This window comes from Hakea prostrata, unplaced genomic scaffold, assembly GCF_041222555.1.
Source record: "Hakea prostrata isolate BN-2017 unplaced genomic scaffold, UWA_Hpros_2 contig_15, whole genome shotgun sequence".
NCBI lineage: Eukaryota > Viridiplantae > Streptophyta > Magnoliopsida > Proteales > Proteaceae > Hakea > Hakea prostrata.
The window spans coordinates 296242-309228 of record NW_028291134.1 but is presented as its reverse complement, the minus strand read 5'-3'; positions in this window follow the sequence as shown (position 1 = coordinate 309228).

Below are 12987 nucleotides of genomic sequence, written 5' to 3'. Positions count from 1 at the left end.
TAATCTTCACCGATGGTGAAAATGTTCTTTGATATTGAGAAAACCTTGGAAACATTCTTGGAGATGAGATCATATATTTTGTGACTACGTTTACATTTTGTTAACTTAGGAATGATGATTCTGGATGCGAATCTCTCTGAGATTAAATACTGTGGATGCATTGGAAAAATTCTGTGAGATTTTGTTGACTTTCAAATACTGTTAATTATAGAATCGAAGCAACCAAATGAGAAAAATTGAACTTATAGAAAACCTTTACAGGCCCATTAAGGTTCCTGGAGAACCTTAATAAAGTGAAAAAATATAAAGAGTGGGAAGGAGCCAAGGAGATTTACTCCAAGTGTTACACAAAACTATAAACCCACAGACTCAAAGGAAAGTATTGATTGATGATTGCTGGTGATTTAACTAGCGTTTGAAAAAAAAGAAGCAAGTTAATTCCATTTCTTTGGCCATCGATCATCAACCACGCATAACTATCCAAATTTCCAGGACAAAAGAAACAATCGTTGGCATCTGAGTAGGGTTTTTGAAGGATCTACTCTCATAATTTTTTCACCCAAAAAAAAAACTCTCCAAGGTAATCCTTTTTGAGATTTGAATCCTATATTAGTTTGACAAAAAAAAAAAAAAAAAAAAAAAAAAAAAATCCTATATTAGTTAGTTGATTATACATCAAAAGCCTCAAATGTCTTTTTGTAACCTGAATTCTTATATCGATTTCAGAGATAGACATGCATTGACATATTTTGATGCGTCACCCAAATGATCAATTTCAGAAGATTTGTGATAAAAAGGGCTTGAGCTAATAGATCGATTTGTTTATTTGACTTTTTTATCCAATTAAAATCAATCAGTGTGTGCCCTATGTTTGCCGATTTTCACTTTCATGTTTTAAGTGAAAGTTCTTATAATGGCATTTTGGCAATTGTTTGGGAGATCTCCATTTTTTTCTTCCTCTATATAATAGAAAGCTCTTTTTTGCTTATGGACATATTACATTGCATTGAAACATGTGTGAACCACGTTAAACATAAGTGTTCTTTTGTTTTTTTTTTTTTTTTTTTTTATATTTTAATTCGTGATTTATTAGTGTTCGTTCTAACACTAAAGCTGATGGAAAGGAGTTTTGGATTGGATGAATCCATAGATTTAAAATGAAGTCGGATTTCAAATCCATAGATTTCAAGTCTATGGAGTCATGGTAACGTTGATGGAACAATGGAACCTGAGGTGTGAATCCACAGATTCATGGTTTTTTATACAATGGGTGGAATCCAACAATTCCGCCCAATCCCCAGGAATTCACAAAATCTTATTTTTAGGCAAAATTTTAAAATCCATCGATATTTTCCAAGTAAACGATTTTTTTAATTTATTTTTTATTTTTTTATGATAAAGAGAAATAGTTATATAAATTTATCAGTTGTAATTACATCCAGCATGAGACATAGTCTCAGAGCAAGTAAGCCTACATGTCCATCTGTCAAACTAAGTAGCCAGTTTTTGGTTGCATTCTATTTTAGATTACAAACTTCTAACTTCAATGTGATTGGTAGCATCATTGCCAAAATAGGAATAAGGGTTGGAGATAAGAGGTTATCTCTTTGCTTGTGTTGAGGTATTTTCCTTCTTTGTGATCACACCAAATGTACTGTAGTTGTATATTTTTTTTTTTATTTTTTTTTTTTTTGGGGGGGGGGGGGGGCTCTATGTATCATTGCCCAAGTGGTTTCTAGTAATTGTTTTAAAAGTTGTCATGTATGATTCTATTCCAAAGCAATCCCGTGCTCCATCTGTCTCCATCTAATTCAACAAATACATATGCATACATGAATATTGGTGAATTTCCAAAGTCATTATCTGAGTGAAGACATTTGAAACAAGTAGGTTGTCATGTTATTCTGCATTGGTTAATTCAAGATTAGTTTTGGTAAGAACTTTCAAGTCCCTAATCCGTCTATTTACATTATTGAGTATTTGAAGTGGGTTTGGTTCTTTGTTATTATATATACTTTTGCATTCCTTTGTAGCCAAATATAGTAATAGGTTGTTATAAAATTAGAGAAGAACCAAACTTTAGTATATCTATCAACATGGGGTTCATTTAGAAAGGAATTGCATAAGTTGATGAAAGAGCTGTTGCTAATCAATTATGATCTAAGCCCCAAGGATCTTGGCTGCTCAAGTTCTCTTTGTTCAGTCATATGAGATGAAAATGTACCAAATCGATTCTTCCTTATTGTTGCATAATTCACAGGTTGAAGTCATTCCTATCTATTTGGATAGAATCATCTTTGTTAGTAATCCTACATTTAAGAGATGGATAAAAGAGAGATGAGTTGGAGAAATATCTTGCTTTAAGAATCTCTCCCCATAGAGAGTTTGGGTTAGTGAGAAGTCTCTAACCTTGTTTGAGTAACATAGCACAATTAATCTACTCCATTCTTTTAAACCCTAATCCTCCTTATTGTTTAAGTTTACAATATCGCTCCTAAGAGATGAGTGTTAATTGTTTTATTTTGTTTGGTTTTCCCAACCAAAATCATTGACATATTGCATCTAGTGTCCACCTACACTTTTGGAAAAGCGAAAACACTGCATTAGATAAAGAGATTGGGATTGGAGTACAAATTTCATGATTACTTCCCTTCCAGCATAGGATAAAGATGAGGCTTTCCAAATGGCCATCTTGTTTTCCATTCTTGCTAGGAGATAATCAAATTTTTTTTTTTTAATTTTTCTATGGAACAATTGAGTTCATAAATAGATTGCATTCTTTTTCATTTTGGCATGGTCTACATTTCTAGAGAAAAAGACACCATTTTTTTCAAAGTTGATTTGTTATCTTGTAGTATCAGAGGAAATATCAATGGTAGCTTGTAAGGTTAGTACATCTTCCTTTGTGACTCGCATAAGAGAAAAGTGTCACCTGCAAAGAAAACATCTGAGACTTTCGGAACATTTATGACAATTTTGATACCTTTGAAGAGGTTGAAATCCCTGTATTCAGTGATAATTCTAGAGAGAACTTTCATGATGATAAAAAAGAGATATGGGCTTAGGGGGCATCCCTGCCTTAGTCCTCTAAATCCAGTGAACCAAAGGTAAGGGTTTCCATTAAGTTTTACAGAGTAGGAGGCTGATGATATTAAAGTTTTGACAAGATCACACAAATGGTTATCAAAACTTTTCACATCTGGAACAATTGGTTATAACACCTCATTCAACCCTATCATAGGCCTTGGACATATCCGGTCTTTGCTTTAGTTGTGCTCATAAAATGGACAATCTCATGCGCAATTATTATATTGTCGGAAATTTGTCTATTAGGAACAAAGACACCTTGACAAGGTGAGATGAGAATTTGCAGGCATGGTATTAGCCTCCTAGCAAGAACTTTTGCAAGGAGCTTATAGTTAACATTACAAAGACTAATCAATCCAACACTCTTTTTGGAGTTTCAATTTTTGGAACAAAAACAAACTAAAGTATGGTTTGTTCCAGATGGTAGGTCTAGGTTGAGAAAAAATTATTAACAAAGGAATATAATTCATTGCTAATAAGGTCTCAATTCTTTTGGTAAAATAAAACTATTAAACCCATCCATCCCAGGTACTTTGTGTGGACCTATTGAAAAAGATGTATCTTTAATTTCTTCAATTGATGGTGGATGAGAAATAGCTTGTGAAATAAGATTTTTGTTCAAAGGAGGCCGAGAAGAGAGGCCAAGAAGAGTGCTTCAACAAAGTTAGGATCGATCCAAAAGGTTTGATGAAGTAAAGAGGTATTTCATGAAGTTTGCAAAATTCAAGATATCAAATCCATAGATTTACTTTTCAAAAAAAAAAAAAAAAATAATAATAATAATAATAAAATAAAAAAAAATCCATAGATTGATCGAAATGGGATTCTTTTAACCCATCCCATGCTAGATTGTCTAATCTAGCATTCTTACGTTAGAGTGGTCCCCAATTACACATAACATGATCGTTGATCTCAACCTATCTTTCTTGAATGGATAACAGCAGTGAAAGAGACTAATAGACCCCACTAGAACAGCCAACCCATGACAAAAGAAGAAGAGCAACAACAGCACCACCACTTGATCCGGTTCTGATCCTTCAAGAGCTTCCACCTCACAAGTCGCAATTACGAAAGTGGGAAAAAAATTGTATGGTTTTAATTATCTCCATTATATTATTTCTTATTCTCTATAAGTGCTCTCATCATCTTTCTTCTTTCTTCATCAGTTCAAAACTTTGTGCTATTAGAAGAATATCGCAAGAGATGGCAGCTACAAGCACCATGAAAGTGCAGATTGTAACATCACCAAAACAAAGGAAAGCAGAAGCATCATCATCATCAGCGTCAGCATCAGTTGGGTCGACGGAGAACTCGCCAAGGGGTACGTGTTTGTGTTCTCCGACGACACACAGCGGCTCCTTCAGGTGCAGGTTCCATCGCTCTCCCTCTTCTCCCTGGTTGCGCCGCTCTAATTCCATACCTTCCAAAGCTTCGTCTTCTCTCTCTCACTCAACAGTGGCTACCAAGTCTGTTGAGTCCACCACCTAGCCAACCATTTTCTGTATATATGCATCAATCTTCAACTCTTTCTTGTTCTAATAATGGCTGATGCTTCTGTAATACCTGTTGTAGAAAATTATGAATATATAGTAGATATTATTCAGTGAAATTAAGTTGTGATTCTCTGTAATTCATTTAGATAGTCATCTTCCATTGCAACTTCACAGAACAGCTTCTGAGATAACAATGAGTAAGAGCAGGTGTTTAGTAAATTTTATTACATATTTTTTTGGTAGCTGTTAGTAAATGGATTATCATAAAGGTCAACATTTGTGGACTGGTTTTGGATTAGATCAGCTGTACCGATAAGCTCTGCCACTTCATCCTAACCCGATTGGTAGCTAGTCACATCCAATCAATCTGTTCACATTTTGGTTTTGATTTCAAAGAAACCCAGAAATTGGCAAACACCAATTGGTTTCCCGGACGTTGTGAACAATCATGCACCAAGGTTTAAAGTATCAGTATCGAGTATGGTATTGGTCAGGTGATTGAAGAGACATATCGTCTTATATCGAGTATTATATCGCTTTGGCTAATGAATTTTAGTGTAATTCAATGGAGAAACGTATTGAGATGTATTGTATTGGTTGGATCAAATATGGATACATATCGGTTAGTATCATATGGTATTGTGGGATACTTTAAACCTTGCCATGCACTAATCAAACCCTTCCCTTTAGCATGAGTATATCTTCAAAGCATCGCTGCCACAAGCCAAGGCGCAGCTGGCCACAAACTCTTGATTACGGAATTTGACTGAACTTCCACGCGCTTGAAGCCCCAGCTTCTTCGCCGCCAATAATCCACAATTAATTTCTTGCATCTAACAGTTGAGTATGTTGCTGGAAATTTTATCCAATTTATTTTCTTATTAAAAATGGATTATTTATTTTCTTATAGATGTATGACATGTATCTACAACATCATATCAAATAGTTGAAACCCATTTATAATCTTTTAATGGAATTTTGGAACACATGTCACGTATGTGTAAGGAAATGGTCCATTTCCTTGTCAAAAATAAATAGAATAATGGTAATATGATGGTGTCTATCAACCCACCTGCAATGGAAAAGATGACACGTCCATCATGAACTTGCCTAATCGCTCCTTATCCTACTCTATCTTCTTTAATGGAACTGTCAGAATTCACGACCAACCAACCAATTAGATGACGCACCACATGTTTATTTTTCATTTGTTTCATTTCAAATCATTATCATGAAATGTTGTGTTACGAGGAAAATCAAATAACACAGAAATTTAACATAATTCACGTACTAATACGGTCTGCAATGTCCACCAGTGATGAAAAAGAATTCTTACCATGTAGAAGAAGAAAATAATAGATATCTATCAACCAATTGCTAGAACGATATTATAAAACTCAACCAAAACATAAAAACAAAAATCTCAAATCTCACAATAACCTAATAAGAGAACAAAGACAAATATTTATAGATTCTAATTTGATAAAAAGTTGGGCCGAACCAAACCAAGCTTTCTGCTTTTGTGACAAGTTTTATGAATTGAGTCATTTAAGTCAGCTATCAAAATATATAGGTGCAAGTCCATCTTTGAAGTTGGTTACAAGAATTCAGGCCATCCATGATTATGGGGTCTAATTATGCTTTTTATAATAAATCTGTTTGTGGATGAAACCTTCCGAAAGGTCCAATCAATGAGTATTATGTGGAAAATCTTTTCCTAACCCTAGCAACATTATATGGTGAAGATGCAATTGGATCCAATCAGAGCCTAAACCTGCTAATAATGATATACTTTGATTTGATTGTTGTATTTAATGTTTTTGATAAACACACTCTTACATTTGATTGGTTACTGGGTTCAATGCACCCAAGTGTGCTTTATTCCCCCATCATATTAGGGGATGATTCCAGCTCTTATTAACCTAATCTTATCTTCAAGGCCAACCATTCTCGGGCCATAAGGAAGCCTAATCTTAGTAAATCAACCATATAATATACATAATGCACCCATGAGATAGTGACTTGTCACATATATATGGGCACATCTCATCTGATTCCAAATCTTCTATCCCTACTATCAAAGGATTATGTTCCTTTCACAATTTTTTTTTATAACACAATTAGAAGAAATGTTCACTTTTGAACACTAATAAGATATACCAGATATAGATTTCAATCCCAACTCATCTCATCTACCTCACTTCACCAAGGGAAATAATCCAGAAATTTCTTCTTCATTTTCTTAATAACAATGAACTTTTTAAAGTCCCTAACTTCACTATTACTTAGTAACCTATAAAATGAAAATACTGAGTTAGGATGTAAGTATTGGTAGCAACAACAACAACACAAGTCTTATGTTAATTAAATAGATCATTATCTTTGAATTAGATTTGTTCGATGTCATATTAGATACAAAGTGTAAGTCATGCATGTCATTTTACACCAAGTCATGCATGTCATTTTACATCAATTTTAAGTTTATCTCTAGCTCTTGTTTCTTTAGTCTGGATTAAACCACTCCTCAATATGTGGTATTTAAAATCTTTTGTTGAATATGATTGGTATCATCTTCAAATGACTTTTGTGTAGCTTATCATTTATCGGAACTATGTAATCTTAAAACCAGCTCTAATATGATTATTTATTACTTTATTCTTCCTAATTTTGTCGTTCATCTATCTCATTATCCTCGTTTCTACTACATTCAGTCTAGCTATATAACGCTTCTTAATAACTCTAACACTTTGCACTATACATCTATATAGCTGATAATATCTTGACTCCATTTCCAGGCCCCTTTAGCATCGACTACATTATGAAGTTTTACATGCACCAAAGTGCTTAGATGCTGATTTTCACAAATAAGTAATGCTTCACTTTCCAACTAGAAAATAATGTATTGCTTCATTATTTCATTGGAAAACAAGTAACACTTTGTTGTACTACAGAAAAAAAAATAGTTGCTTTGACATTTTACCAATAAAGAAAGTAACACTTGCTTGTAAACTCAGGTTTCATTATGTCTCTCCTTGTTGTTTATCTCAAGGTCAAAAGTTTCTTTTATTGCAGTCATGCAACCAGAAGAAAAAGTTTGATGTCTAAGTCTTTAGTAGTTTAATTTAAATTTTAAATGATGAAATTACTAATTATCTATTTCTTCATTTTTATTTTTTTTTTGTTGTCAATCCCGGTTTTCACGGCTTTGCCCTGACTAATCCGGTGTTCGACCCGGGTCGCACACCTGGCTGTAGTTGGTGAGTCTCCCAGCGGGGATATTTGCATCCACAAGGTTTCGATACCGGAGCCTTGCTTAAGCGGACGAAGCTGCTTACCACTTGCTTAAGATCTGTATCAAACGATAGTCCAATCCATGCATCACTTGAAACAATAATTAGCTGGATCTAGCTAAGTCTACAATAAGGTTGGATTGAACCGTGGTTTTCAAAACCTAAATAATCTTGATCCTAAATACCATAACTCAGCCTAATCATAAACTTTGGCTTTGATATGTAACTCTAACTCAATAAGACTGTCTAATTGGACCAGGTTAACATTTAACTATGAACTTCACCTTGAGCAGGCTTTAAATTAAACCTAGATGCTGACCCTAAATACTCTAACTCAATTCTGGTCCTTAATTAATTACCTTAACTCAACTTTGATCCTAACAGTAACTCGATAGGATCAAACCCTGTCGGGACCTAGAGGGGATTTAAGCACAAAATAGTAAAAAAATACATAATTCAAGCTTGCCTACAAAGAAAAGATGAAGAAAAAGGGGGAAAAAAGAACATGATGTTAAGATTAGACTGGATCAGGCTTTTTAAAACCCAATTCCAGTCTTGAATGCTCTTTGCTGACTCCATTCCTGGACTGCTCGAACAACTCAACCCTAAGCTGGTCATGACTAGCCCCCAGATTTAAACGGTATGCATTCCTATCTTAACCCATCCCTTGGACTGCATTAAGGATGGACTAAGTAGGACTTTTCAAAACCTAATTCCAATGTTGAATGCTCTTAGCTAAGTCCATTATTGCCCTAACCCTGAGAACCTCAAGTTCTTATCACTGATCCTGAACCTTGATAGGCCAACCCAATCAGTCCAATTTTTTGCTAGTTGTCCTTGATTGAATTGGGTCGAGATGGATTGTCTTATCCCTTATCCCTAATTCAAGATCAAAACCTTGAATTCAGACCCTAATTGGGCTCTCTAGATATGTTGGGCGGAGCTGGCCGGGCCACCAGGCCATACTTGCATCCCTACCGATCCGCATTCACATTGGCAAGTTTGTCAAAGTCCAGCTACAAAGGCCATAATTCATTCTTACCCATCTGCATTCACATAGGTAACAGTATCGAAGTCCATATCATGACCTTGTAGAAAAACATTTCAAGTGAAACGGACTCATTCTTTTTTTCATTCAAAGCACAGAAAATTCAATGTACGTAGTTGAGTTCTGGAATGTTTTGGATGCCTTAGTACAAGGATGCAATAGTGTGTGCCGCCGCAATATTCCTGACATCATCCCATGCAAGAAGAAAGACGGTTAAGACCCCAGGTGCCTCAAGAGCAGGTTCACATACATTCTTGAGGAAGATAGAAAGAGACAAAGGAAGGTAGATTAATAAACAATGATTCTAAAATCTAGTTGGAGAAACAAAATGAAATATTGGGTTTCGAAGTGTAGAAATTCGATCAAGCTTCACAATAAAAAGATTCTGGTATATTAAATCAAAGTTGAAACCCCACTAATCATCAAATATATACAGGTAATTAACAACCATGGAGGAAAGGGACTTATTGAACATCATCCATTTGAAACAGAACAACAGTTTGATTATCCATTCTCTGATTCTCGGCTCTGAGATGATGACAGAATCGAAGTTGCAGAAGGGCTTGGTTTTATCCGACCAACCCACTCATACTTCGTATGGTGTTGCCTACAGCGGAAAGAACCCGGATGCCCAGTTGGAGAACACACACACTGCTTGGCTGGTGATGGTGATGGCGATGGTGATGGTGATCGTGATTCTCCTCCTCTTCCTCCTCCGCCACCGCCGTCGCTGCCACTAGTTATTGTTGCCTGGGAGAATCTCAGTATCTCCACGAGAAATCGACCTTGCAGTATGAAGCGTCGCCCTCGAAATTCTCCTGGGTAACACATCTCTTTCCTGGCTGAAACTGCTGGCTTTGATTCCTTCTGATATATATATGGTGTTGATAAAGAGAAATGCGAGGAGGAAGGTGAGGTTGGGAAAGAGGGATTCTGAGGATTATAAAGAAAGGAATGGGGGAGGAATCGTGGGAAGGAAGGTATCGAAGTAAAGGGGTATAAAAGCTTTGGATTGATTCCCAGATAGAAAGAGAGAGAAAGGGATTTGTTGCTTCTTTTTTCTTCTTTTTTTTTTTCGAGCTTTTCCGGCGGATGTGAACGACTAACGTTTTTTGTATTTTGTCGATGCGATGATGGGGATGACTCAGAAGAGAAACCTTTTCTACACTTGTCCGAATAATGGCGAAATCGGTTACCACGCGCCCATCAGATGCTCTGCCCACTCGTCTATTTTTGCTTCGCTAGTAAAGCTGAAATATCTTGTTTTTTTGGAAGTGTGAATTTTCATTACGTCGAAGAGAGTTGGATTTTGTTTAGTTCTGAATCGGGTTGGTCGGTTTGATTTGTCTCTGTCAAAGTTGATTGATCAGAAAAGCATCCACGACTAGTGGATTTTTTTTTTAAAGAAGTTTAAAGACTTCATTCATTGAACTTGAAAAGATTATATACACCAGTACCAAAAAAAATTTATATACACACGGAAGAAAAAGAAAAAAAATATACAAAAGACAAATACATGAAAATACAAGGTTCGATCTGAACCAAGGAGCAAAAATTAATCAAACTGTCGCACATGCAATAGACAGGGTCATCCAGGTTAAGAGACGGGTCAAGCCCAGTAAACCCTTATGATAAACATTGTAACAATTACAACAACAATTAAAAACAAAAGATATGAAATATGTATCTTCCATCACAAATGTCCAAAGAGAGGAAGACACAAATGACTAGTGGACTTGGACACACAAATAAATGTAGATAGGTAGGCAGGCATCTAGCACCCCAACTCTGGGATGATCATTAGGTGTTCTTTGGAAAGTGCCCTTCTTAAAGAAATCTTTGGTTATAGAAAGATCGACAACTATTAAGTAAGAGTTCTATAGTTTAAATCTCTTTGAGATTTGATGAAAGAAAATATGGATCGTGTGTTTTGCAATGCAAAGTTTTAATCCCTTGTTCGAAACATTTCCTCTCACAAACATGCAATGGTTGGAAGTGACATACTCCTCTAGAGGTCAAGCTGGGATCTAGCACGTAGAGGAGGGAAATGGGTTTTAAAGTTTGAATGAAAATGGGAAGGGCACTATAAATTGAAAGACTAGATTATGCAGGGTCGGTCTTCAACATCCCCTTGATGTCCCTTCTATAGACTTCAACAAAAGGAGTGAGACTTGAATGTTGTGCATTTAATGCGCAACATAAAGTTGAACCGCAACAAAAGATTATATTTGTCTCTACCTTGTTGAAATCATGGAGCCAATACACCTTTGGGAATGCAGAGTGGGAAATTCAAAAGGTTAAAGAGGAGTTGGAAGGGTTGCTAATTGGCAATCACCAAAGCGGGACAACGGCTATGGAAGTAAACTAGGGGTGTAAACGGATCGGATTCAGATCGGATAGTGGTAATACCATCTCCGCATCCTATTATATTCGGACGGATTCGGATAATATCCTATTAGTTTTCAGACGGATTCAGTCGGATTCGGATGACAATCGAATATTTATTTTCTTAGGTAGATTCTTCTAAATGGGTATGAATACAAATTAAATACAAGTTTTCGACTACCTATTGACATATTTACCATTTTATTTGTGAAGGCTAGGTTCGAAATTTAATATTTAAGAACTTTGGTAGTTATTTTAGTAGAAAATCTAGAAAAATGGTGACATATCTCAAGTAAAAAACTATAAAAATAAGAAAAATAAATCTAAATAAATCTAAATAAATAAATTAATCAGATAATTTAATCGAACGGATAATAATCAGTAAGAAATGGGTATACCATATCCGCATCCAATTAGTAATCGGACAGATTTGGATACCGCTAAATGGATGCGAATGCGAATTCGGAAGCGGATTTTGCTAATCCGTTTACACCCCTAAAGCAAACCTTGTCTTGAAATTAGAAAGGCTAATGTATGAAGAAGATTGTTATTGGAGACAGAGATCACGAGTGAACTGGTTGCAGAATGGGGATAGAAATACCTCCTTTTTTCATATGTTCATTATAAATCCGATTATATCTAAATCCGACAATAGGGTTTTATGTATAGATCCTACTGAAATGGAGGTTCCTAAAGCTTTGTTCTCGATTGAAGAGTATGAAGCCCCAAGGATTGATGGTTTCCTAGCCAGGTTTTTTCAATCAAATTGGGATGTAGTTTTCTCCTAGATTTGATTTCAGTTGTTAAACATTCCTTCCGAAATGGTTTTATGCTCCATAGTTTTAACAAGACTTGTTTGACTCTAACTTTCAAAAGGAAAAATCCTATGGAGATGGGGCACTTAAGGCCGATTATGTCACACCCCACCCATCCAGTATCAGGGCTACCCGAATACCATGGTTGTGATCCATCGCCAGGATCTAGGTTCACTAGCAAATCAATAGAGAAAATGAATAAAATGTATCGAAGTACAAATGTTATTACAGTCATCCCATAATGATAATTAGAGTTACAGTTAAATTCAATGTTTAAACAACAAAAGTCTCAAGTGTTATTGTGAAATGTTAAATAGGGTATATATCCTTGCCAAACAAATAGATAGAGAATATAACTAATTGCAACCAAGGCAACTACATTTCCAGACAATTTCCTCGGGGCTTCAGAATGGTTGGACTCCATAGGAGCAGTCTGGGTAGGGGCACGACTCTCTATGTGTCTCGATGTCCTTTCATGTTGGTCCCTCGTGGGACTCCTCCGGCAATAAACTCTTAAGTAAATGGCATTCTCATAACTTGCAACTGAATTTAAAGAAGATATATTTTTGAGGAATAAGTTACACAAAACTCAATGAGGTCAACAAAATCACATATCGCACATCACACTTGCAATACATAGTATATAAGTGTAAATGAACTGGGATAATGTATGTATATACAAGTATGCTTCTATACTCTAGCAAGTGCTAGTTTCTATGGCGGACACGTATTAAATTGTAACACCAGCCTCCTCCGGGAAGGTCTCATCTCTTTGATCCCTTATGGAATGGTTACCTTTGTTGGGATCTTGGGTAAAGGGGTTCAGTAACATCACACCATGGTTGAGGATTTGGTCACCACTCTCATTA